The 11,475-nt window shown below is 45.3% G+C and overlaps 1 protein-coding gene across 1 annotated transcript in view; it reads right to left on the bottom strand.

Moving 5' to 3' along the window:
• Positions 1-11,475, bottom strand: part of pde10a (phosphodiesterase 10A) — a 153,851-nt gene that overhangs the window by 110,721 nt on the left and 31,655 nt on the right.

Genomic DNA, 11,475 nt, shown 5'->3' with positions numbered 1-11,475 from the left:
CCACTTCTCCAATCTTTTTGGTTCTATAACAAAGAACAAAGAGCAAAAACATATACATGATCAACTACAGATCTTAGAATCAACTATTAAAGACTACCAGAACCCACTGGATTCTCCAATTACATTGAATGAGTTACAGGACAAAATAAAAACCCTCCAACCCAAAAAGGCCTGTGGTGTCGATGGTATCCTCAATGAAATGATCAAATATACAGACAACAAATTCCAATTGGCTATACTAAAACTCTTTAACATCATACTTAGCTCTGGCATCTTCCCCAATATTTGGAACCAAGGACTGATCACCCCAATCCACAAAAGTGGAGACAAATTTTACCCCAATAACTACCGTGGAATATGTGTCAACAGTAACCTTGGGAAAATCCTCTGCATTATTATTAACAGCAGACTCGTACATTTCCTCAATGAAAACAATGTACTGAGCAAATGTCAAATTGGCTTTTTACCAAATTACCGTACAACAGACCACGTATTTACCCTGCACACCCTAATTGACAACCAAACAAACCAAAACAAAGGCAAAGTCTTCTCATGCTTTGTTGATTTCAATAAATCCTTCGACATCAATCTGGCATGAGGGTCTGATATACAAACTGATGGAAAGTGGTGTTGGGGGTAAAACATACAACATTATAAAATCCATGTACACAAACAACAAGTATGCGGTTAAAATGGGCAAAAAACACACATTTCTTCACACAGGGTCGTGGGGTGAGACAGGGATGCAGCTTAAGCCCCACCCTCTTCGACATATATATCAACGAACTGGCGCGGGCACTAGAAAAGTCTGCAGCACCCGGCCTCCCCCTGCTAGAATCCGAAGTCAAATGTCTGCTGTTTGCTGATGATCTGGTGCTTCTGTCACCAACCAAGGAGGGTCTACAGCAGCACCTAGATCTTATGCACAGATTCTGTCAGACCTGGGCCCTGACAGTAAATCTCAGTAAGACCAAAATAATGGTGTTCCAAAAAGGTCGAGTCACCAGGACCACAAATACAAATTCCATCTCGACACTGTTGCCCTAGAGCACACAAAAACTATACATACCTTGGCCTAAACATCAGCGCCACAGGTAACTTCCACAAAGGTGTGAACGATCTGAGAGACAAGGCAAGAAGGGCATTCTATGCCATCAAAAGGAACATAAATTTCAACATACCAATTAGGATTTGGCTAAAAATACTTGAATCAGTCATAGAGCCCATTGCCCTTTATGGTTGTGAGGTCTGGGGTCCGCTCACCAACCAAGACTTCACAAAATGGGACAAACACCAAATTGAGACTCTGCATGCAGAATTCTGCTAAAATATCCTCCGTGTACAACGTAAAACACCAAATAATGCAGAGCAGAATTAGGCCGATACCCGCTAATTATCACAATCCAGAAAAGAGCTGTTAAATTCTACAACCACCTAAAAGGAAGCGATTCACAAACCTTCCATAACAAAGCCATCACCTACAGAGAGATGAACCTGGAGAAGAGTCCCCTAAGCAAACTGGTCCTGGGGCTCTGTTCACAAACACAAAAACACACCCTACAGAGCCCCAGGACAACAGCACAATTAGACCCAACCAAATCATGAGAAAACAAAAAGATAATTACTTAACACATTGGAAAGAATTAACAAAAAAACAGAGCAAACTAGAATGCTATTTGGCCCTACACAGAGAGTACACAGCGGCAGAATACCTGACCACTGTGACTGACCCAAAATTAAGGAAAGCTTTGACTATGTACAGACTCAGTGAGCATAGCCTTGCTATTGAGAAAGGCCGCCGTAGGCAGACATGGCTCTCAAGAGAAGACAGGCTATGTGCTCACTGCCCACAAAATGAGGTGGAAACTGAGCTGCACTTCCTAACCTCCTGCCCAATGTATGACCATATTAGAGAGACATATTTCCCCAGATCACACAGATCCACAAAGAATTCGAAAACATATCCAATTTTGAAAAACTCCCATATCTACTGGGTGAAATTCCACAGTGTGCCATCACAGCAGCAAGATTTGTGACCTGTTGCCACGAGGAAAGGGCAACCAGTGAAGAACAAACACCATTGTAAATACAACCCATATTTATGCTTATTTATTTTATCTTGTGTCCTTTAATTATTTGTACATTGTGTATATATATATATATATATATATATATATATATATATATATATATATATATATATATATATAATATGACATTTGTAATGTCTTTACTGTTTTGAAACTGTTGTATGTGTAATGTTTACTGTTAATTTTTGTTGTTTTTCACTTTATATATTCACTTTGTATGTTGTCTACCTCACTTGCTTTGGCAATGTTAACACATGTTTCCCATGCCAATAAAGCCCAGACAGATGTCAGAACAGGACGATGGAGAGAGAGACGGAGAGAGAGAGACAGATCAGAACAGGATGATGGAGAGAGAGAGAGACAGAGGTCAGAACAGGATGATGGAGAGAGAGAGAGACAGAGGTCAGAACAGGACGATGGAGAGAGAGACAGAGAGAGAGAGAAAGGTCAGAACAGGACGATGGAGAGAGAGACAGAGAGAGAGAAAAGGTCAGAACAGGACGATGGAGAGAGAGACAAGAGAGAGAGAGAAAGGTCAGAACAGGACAATGGAGAGAGAGACAGAGAGAGAGAGACAGAGGTCAGAACAGGATGATGGAGAGAGTGACAGAGATGTCAGAACAGGATGATGGATAGAGAGACAGAGAGACAGAAAGAGATCAGAACAGGATGATGGAGAGAGAGACAGAGAGGTCAGAACAGGATAATGGAGAGAGAGACAGAGAGAGAGAGAGGTCAGAACAGGATGATGGAGAGAGAGAGAGAGAGGTCAGAACAGGATAATGGAGAGAGAGACAGAGAGACAGAAAGAGATCAGAACAGGATGATGGAGAGAGAGACAGAGAGAGGTCAGAACAGGATAATGGAGAGAGAGACAGAGAGAGAGAGAGGTCAGAACAGGATGATGGATAGAGAGACAGAGAGAGGTCAGAACAGGATAATGGAGAGAGAGACAGAGAGACAGAAAGATATCAGAACAGGATGATGGAGAGAGAGACAGAGAGAGGTCAGAACAGGATAATGGAGAGAGAGACAGAGAGACAGAAAGAGATCAGAACAGGATGATGGAGAGAGAGACAGAGAGGTCAGAACAGGATAATGGAGAGAGAGACAGAGAGAGAGAGGTCAGAACAGGATGATGGAGAGAGAGAGAGAGAGAGTCAGAACAGGATAATGGAGAGAGAGACAGAGAGACAGAAAGAGATCAGAACAGGATGATGGAGAGAGAGACAGAGAGAAACAGGACAATGGAGAGAGAGACAGAGAGAGAGAGACAGAGGTCAGAACAGGATGATGGAGAGAGTGACAGAGATGTCAGAACAGGATGATGGATAGAGAGACAGAGAGACAGAAAGAGATCAGAACAGGATGATGGAGAGAGAGACAGAGAGAGGTCAGAACAGGATAATGGAGAGAGAGACAGAGAGAGAGAGAGGTCAGAACAGGATGATGGAGAGAGAGAGAGAGAGAGGTCAGAACAGGATAATGGAGAGAGAGACAGAGAGACAGAAAGAGATCAGAACAGGATGATGGAGAGAGAGACAGAGAGAGGTCAGAACAGGATAATGGAGAGAGAGACAGAGAGAGAGAGAGGTCAGAACAGGATGATGGATAGAGAGACAGAGAGAGGTCAGAACAGGATAATGGAGAGAGAGACAGAGAGACAGAAAGATATCAGAACAGGATGATGGAGAGAGAGACAGAGAGAGGTCAGAACAGGATAATGGAGAGAGAGACAGAGAGACAGAAAGAGATCAGAACAGGATGATGGAGAGAGAGACAGAGAGAGGTCAGAACAGGATAATGGAGAGAGAGACAGAGAGAGAGAGAGTCAGAACAGGATGATGGAGAGAGAGAGAGAGAGAGGAGAGAGAGAGAGAGGTCAGAACAGGATGATGGAGAGAGAGAGAGAGAGAGAGAGAGAGAGAGAGAGAGAGGTCAGAACAGGATGATGGAGAGAGAGAGAGACAGAGAGAGAGAGGTCAGAACAGGATGATGGAGAGAGACAGAGAGAGAGAGGTCAGAACAGGATGATGGAGAGAGAGAGAGACAGATTCCCTCAGATTACACAGATCCACACAGAATAATGGGTGAAATATGAAGAATCATCATGTTCTGATCTCTCTCAATTCAATTCAGTTCAAGGGCTTTTAGGTTCTAGATAGCACTTTTGTAGAATCAAATTAATAAAATTATTCATTGCTTCATTAAATAATTAATCCACATTCAACCATCCCCCCCACAGTATCCTGCAGCTTGTGAAATCTCCAGAGGGGTGGAGGTCAGGAAGGGCATCAGTAGTCCTCACAGACCTGATTAGAAGTCTGTCTGTCTGTCCGTCTGTCTGTCTGTCTGTGTGTCTCTCTCTCTCTCAATTCAATTTTCAATTAAATTCAATTCGGAGACAGAGAGAGAGAGTCAGAACAGGATGATGGAGAGAGAGAGAGAGAGAGTACAGAACAGGATGATGGAGAGAGAGAGAGACAGAGGTCAGAACAGGATGATGGAGAGAGAGAGAGAGAGGTCAGAACAGGATGATGGAGAGAGAGAGAGACAGAGGTCAGAACAGGATGATGGAGAGAGAGAGAGAGAGAGGGAGAGGGGTCAGAACAGGACGGTGGAGAGAGAGAGAGAGGTCAGAACAGGATGATGGAGAGAGAGAGAGACAGAGGTCAGAACAGGATGATGGAGAGAGAGAGAGAGAGAGAGGGGGTCAGAACAGGACGGTGGAGAGAGAGAGAGAGGTCAGAACAGGATGATGGAGAGAGAGAGAGACAGAGGTCAGAACAGGATGATGGAGAGAGAGAGACAGAATGAGAGATTACAGAACAGGATGATGGAGAGAGAGAGACAGAGGTCAGAACAGGATGATGGAGAGAGAGAGAGAGAGAGAGGGGGGTCAGAACAGGACGGTGGAGAGAGAGAGAGAGGTCAGAACAGGATGATGGAGAGAGAGAGACAGAGGTCAGAACAGGATGATGGAGAGAGAGAGACAGACAGACAGACAGAGGTCAGAACAGGATGATGGAGAGAGAGAGGGGTCAGAACAGGACGATGGAGAGAGAGAGAGGGGTCAGAACAGGACGATGGAGAGAGAGAGACAGATGTCAGAACAGGACGATGGAGAGAGACGGAGAGAGAGACAGATCAGAACAGGATGATGGAGAGAGAGAGACAGATGTCAGAACAGGACGATGGAGAGAGAGACGGAGAGAGAGACAGAGGTCAGAACAGGACGATGGAGAGTGAGAGAGAGAGAGACAGAGGTCAGAACAGGATGATGGAGAGTGAGAGAGAGACAGAGGTCAGAACAGGACGATGGAGAGAGAGAGAGAGAGACAGAGGTCAGAACAGGATGATGGAGAGAGAGAGAGAGAGAGGTCAGAACAGGATGATGGAGAGAGAGAGAGACAGAGGTCAGAACAGGATGATGAACAGGGAGAGATGGGATGATGGAGAGAGAGAGACAGAGGTCAGAACAGGATGATGGAGAGAGAGAGGGGTCAGACAGGACGGTGGAGAGAGAGGTCAGAACAGGATGATGGAGAGAGAGAGAGACAGAGGTCAGAACAGGATGATGGAGAGAGAGAGACAGACAGACAGACAGAGGTCAGAACAGGATGATGGAGAGAGAGAGGGTCAGAACAGGACGATGGAGAGAGAGAGGGGTCAGAACAGGATGATGGAGAGAGAGAGACAGATGTCAGAACAGGACGATGGAGAGAGACGGAGAGAGAGACAGATCAGAACAGGATGATGGAGAGAGGAGACAGATGTCAGAACAGGAGATGGAGAGAGAGAGGAGAGAGACAGAGGTCAGAACAGGATGATGGAGAGTGAGAGAGAGAGAGAGACAGAGGTCAGAACAGGATGATGGAGAGTGAGAGAGAGACAGAGGTCAGAACAGGACGATGGAGAGAGAGAGAGACAGAGGTCAGAACAGGATGATGGAGAGAGAGAGAGGGTCAGAACAGGATGATGGAGAGAGAGAGAGAGACAGAGGTCAGAACAGGATGATGGAGAGAGAGAGACAGACAGACAGAGGTCAGAACAGGATGATGGAGAGAGAGAGACAGACAGACAGACAGAGGTCAGAACAGGATGATGGAGAGAGAGAGACAGATGTCAGAACAGGACGATGGAGAGAGAGACGGAGAGAGAGACAGAGGTCAGAACAGGACGATGGAGAGAGAGAGAGAGAGAGACAGAGGTCAGAACAGGATGATGGAGAGAGAGAGAGAGAGAGACAGAACAGAACAGGATGATGGAGAGAGAGAGACAGAGGTCAGAACAGGACGATGGAGAGAGAGAGACAGAGGTCAGAACAGGATGATGGAGAGAGAGAGAGTCAGAACAGGATGATGGAGAGAGAGAGAGACAGAGGTCAGAACAGGATGATGGAGAGAGAGAGACAGAGGTCAGAACAGGACGATGGAGAGAGAGAGACAGAGGTCAGAACAGGACGATGGAGAGAGAGAGACAGAGGTCAGAACAGGACGATGGAGAGAGAGAGACAGAGGTCAGAACAGGATGATGGAGAGAGAGACACAGAGGTCAGAACAGGACGATGGAGAGAGAGAGACAGAGGTCAGAACAGGACGATGGAGAGAGAGAGACAGAGGTCAGAACAGGACGATGGAGAGAGAGACAGAGGTCAGAACAGGACGATGGAGAGAGAGACAGAGGTCAGAACAGGACAATGGAGAGAGAGAGACAGGTCAGAACAGGATGATGGAGAGAGAGAGAGAGAGGTCAGAACAGGACGATGGAGAGAGAGAGAGAGACAGAGGTCAGAACAGGACGATGGAGAGAGAGAGAGACAGAGGTCAGAACAGGACGATGGAGAGAGAGAGAGAGAGAGGTCAGAACAGGACGATGGAGAGAGAGAGAGAGAGAGAGGTCAGAACAGGACGATGGAGAGAGAGAGAGAGGTCAGAACAGGACGATGGAGAGAGAGAGAGAGAGAGGTCAGAACAGGATGATGGAGAGAGAGAGAGAGAGAGAGAGAGTCAGAACAGGACGATGGAGAGAGAGACAGAGAGAGAGAGGTCAGAACAGGATGATGGAGAGAGAGAGACAGAGGTCAGAACAGGACGATGGAGAGAGAGAGACAGAGGTCAGAACAGGGATGGAGAGAGAGAGACAAAGGTCAGAACAGGACGATGGAGAGAGAGAGACAGAGGTCAGAACAGGACGATGGAGAGAGAGAGACAGAGGTCAGAACAGGACGATGGAGAGAGAGAGAGACAGAGGTCAGAACAGGACGGTGGAGAGAGAGAGAGAGAGAGAGAGGTCAGAACAGGACGATGGAGAGGAGACGGAGAGAGAGAGGTCAGAACAGGATGATGGAGAGAGAGACGGAGAGAGAGAGGTCAGAACAGGATGATGGAGAGAGAGAGAGAGAGAGGTCAGAACAGGACGATGGAGCGAGAGAGAGACAGAGGTCAGAACAGGATGATGGAGAGAGAGAGAGAGACAGAGGTCAGAACAGGATGATGGAGAGAGAGAGAGAGACAGAGGTCAGAACAGGATAATGGAGAGAGAGAGAGACAGAGGTCAGAACAGGATGATGGAGAGAGAGAGAGAGACAGAGGTCAGAACAGGATAATGGAGAGAGAGAGAGACAGAGGTCAGAACAGGATGATGGAGAGAGAGAGAGACAGAGGTCAGAACAGGATGATGGAGAGAGAGACAGAGAGACAGAGGTCAGAACAGGATAATGGAGAGAGAGAGAGACAGAGGTCAGAACAGGATGATGGAGAGAGAGAGAGAGAGAGACAGAGGTCAGAACAGGATGATGGAGAGAGAGAGAGAGACAGAGGTCAGAACAGGATAATGGAGAGAGAGAGAGACAGAGGTCAGAACAGGATGATGGAGAGAGAGAGAGAGAGACAGAGGTCAGAACAGGATAATGGAGAGAGAGAGAGACAGAGGTCAGAACAGGATGATGGAGAGAGAGAGACAGAGGGAGAGAGAGAGAGAGACAGAGGTCAGAACAGGATGATGGAGAGAGAGAGAGAGAGAGGTCAGAACAGGATGATGGAGAGAGAGAGAGACAGATTCCCTCAGATTACACAGATCCACACAGAATAATGGGTGAAATATGAAGAATCATCATGTTCTGATCTCTCTCAATTCAATTCAGTTCAAGGGGCTTTATTGGCATGGGAAACATGTGTTAACATTGCCAAAGCAAGTGAGGTAGATAATATACAAAAGTGAAATAAACAATTAAAATTAACAGGAAACATACAGAAGTTTCAAAACAATAAAGACATTACAGATGTCATATTATATATATACAGTGTATTAACAAATGGTTAAAGGACACAAGATAAAATAAATAAGCATAAATATGGGTTGTATTTACAATGGTGTTTGGTCTTCACTGGTTGCCCTTTTCTCGTGGCAACAGATCACAAATCTTGCTGCTGTGATGGCACACTGTGGAATTTCACCAAGTTGATATGGGAGTTTATCAAAATTGGATTTGTTTTCGAATTCTTTGTGGATCTGTGTAATCTGAGGGAAATATGTCTCTCTAATATGGTCATACATTGGGCAGGAGGTTAGGAAGTGCAGCTCAGTTTCCACCTCATTTTGTGGGCAGTGAGCACATAGCCTGTCTTCTCTTGAGAGCCATGTCTGCCTACGGTGGCCTTTCTCAATAGCAAGGCTATGCTCACTGAGTCTGTACATAGTCAAAGATTTCCTTAAGTTTGGGTCAGTCACAGTGGTCAGGTATTCTGCCGCTGTGTACTGTTTAGGGCCAAATAGCATTCTAGTGCCCGCGCCAATTCGTTGATATATATGTCGAAGAGGGTGGGGCTTAAGCTGCATCCCTGTCTCACCCCACGACCCTGTGTGAAGAAATGTGTGTTTTTTGCCCATTTTAACCGCATACTTGTTGTTTGTGTACATGGATTTTATAATGTTGTATGTTTTACCCCCAACACCACTTTCCATCAGTTTGTATATCAGACCCTCATGCCAGATTGATGTCGAAGGATTTATTGAAATCAACAAAGCATGAGAAGACTTTGCCTTTGTTTTGGTTTGTTTGGTTGTCAATTAGGGTGTGCAGGGTAAATACGTGGTCTGTTGTACGGTAATTTGGTAAAAAGCCAATTTGACATTTGCTCAGTACATTGTTTTCATTGAGGAAATGTACGAGTCTGCTGTTAATGATAATGCAGAGGATTTTCCCAAGTTATTGGGGTCAAATTTGTCTCCACTTTTGTGGATTTGGGGTGATCAGTCCTTGGTTCCAAATATTGGGGAAGATGCCAGAGCTAAGGATGATGTTAAAGAGTTTTAGTATAGCCAATTGGAATTTGCGGTCTGTATATTTTATAATTTAATTTGAGGAAACCATCAACACCACAGGTGAGTTCGTATTAGTCCTGTAGTTCATTCAATGTAATTGGAGAATCCAGTGGGTTCTGGTAGTATTTAATAGTTGATTCTAAGATTTGTATTTGATCATGTATATGTTTTTGCTCTTTGTTCTTCATTACAGGGCCAAACAGATTGGAGAAGTGGTTGACCCAGACATCTCCATTTTGGATAGATAGTTCTTTGTGTTGTTGTTGTCTGTTTAGTGTTTTCCAATTTTTAGCAGAAGTGGTTGGAGTCTATGGATTCTTCAATTAAATTGAGCTGATTTCTGACGTGCTGTTCCTTCTTTTTCCGTAGTGTATTTCTGTATTGTTTCTGTGATTCAACGTAGTGAAGGCGTAGACTCAGGTTTTCAGGGTCTCTATGTTTTTAGTTGGACAGGTTTCTTAATTTCTTTCTTACGTTTTTGCATTCTTGTTAAAACCATTTGTCATTGTTGTTCATTATCTTCGGTTTCTGTTGGAAATGTTTTGATTTGATAGGGAAGCTGAGAGGTCAAATATACTGTTAAGATTCTATACTGCCAAGTTTACACCTTCACTATTACAGTGGAACGTTTTGTCTTGGAAGTACTTTCCTTGGCATTTCTTAATATTATAATATTATAAAGTTCCTTTGGCTTTGATGTCTCATGATTGAGTATTGCTCTATTCAAGTAGACTGTGATTTTGCTGTGATCTGATAGGGGCGTTGGGCTGATTGTGAACCCTCAGAGACTCAAGCATTTCACTACACCTGCAATAACATCTGCTAAACATGTGTATGTGACCAATACAATTTGATTTGATTTTGATTTGAGACTCTGGGTTTAAGTCCATGATAATGTAGTCTATAGTACCACTGCCAAGAGATGAGCTATAGGTGAACCTACCAGAGGAGTCCCCTCGAAGCCTACCATTGACTATGTACATACCTAGCGTGTAACAGAGCTATAGGTGAACCTACCAGAGGAGTCCCCTCGAAGCCTACCATTGACTATGTACATACCCAGGGTGTAACAGAGCTATAGGTGTACCTACCAGAGGAGTCCCCTCGAAGCCTACCATTGACTATGTACATACCCAGCGTGCGAAAGAGCTGCAGGAGTTGTGACCCGTTTTTGTTGGTTATGTTGTCGTAGTTGTGCCTAGGGGGGCATATGGGGGAGGGAATGCTGTCACCTCCAGGTAGGTGTTTGTCCCCCTGTGTGCTGAGGGTGTCAGGTTCTTGTCCGGTTCTGGCATTTAGGTCACCACAGACTAGTACATGTCCCTGGGCCTGCAAATGTTTGATTTCCCCTCCAGGATGGAGAAGCTGTCTTCATTAAAGTATGGGGATTCTAGTGGGGAGACCATTTACTTTAGAATTTCTAGCCAAATATAAAATGTTCCTGTTTTGATTAATGTAATAGAGCCATTTTCTGCTCTATAACCAAAGACAAACCCCCTGAGTCCCTTCCCCTTTTCACACCTGGTAGTTTGGTGGATGGGACCAAACCTATAAAAGTGTTCTCTCTACACCACCCACCTGGTAGTTTGGATGGGACCATCTCTGTAACCTAGAGGAGTGGGTCCGTCTCCTCTATACCACCCACCTGGTAGTTTGGTGGATGGGACCAGCTCTCTGTAACCTAGAGGGCAACCAGTGGGTCCATCTCCTCTATACCACCCACCTGGTAGTGTGGTGGATGGGACCAGCTCTCTGTAACCTAGAGGGCAACCAGTGGGTCTGTCTCCTCTATACCATGTTTCACACCTGGTAGTGTGGTGGATGGGACTACCAGATCTCTGTAACCTAGTTGTACAACCAGTGGGTCCGTCTCCTCTATACCACCCACCTGGTAGTTTGGTGGATGGGACCAGCTCTCTGTAACCTAGAGGGCAACCAGTGGGTCTGTCTCCTCTATACCACCCACCTGGTAGTTTGGTGGATGGGACTACCAGCTCTCTGTAACCTAGAGGGCAACCAGTGGGTCCATCTCCTCTATACCAACCACCTGGTAGTGTGG

The sequence above is a fragment of the Oncorhynchus keta genome, chromosome 3, assembly GCF_023373465.1.
Source record: "Oncorhynchus keta strain PuntledgeMale-10-30-2019 chromosome 3, Oket_V2, whole genome shotgun sequence".
In the NCBI taxonomy this organism is placed as follows: Eukaryota; Metazoa; Chordata; class Actinopteri; order Salmoniformes; family Salmonidae; genus Oncorhynchus; species Oncorhynchus keta.
This window is presented reverse-complemented; position numbering and strand designations above follow the sequence as displayed.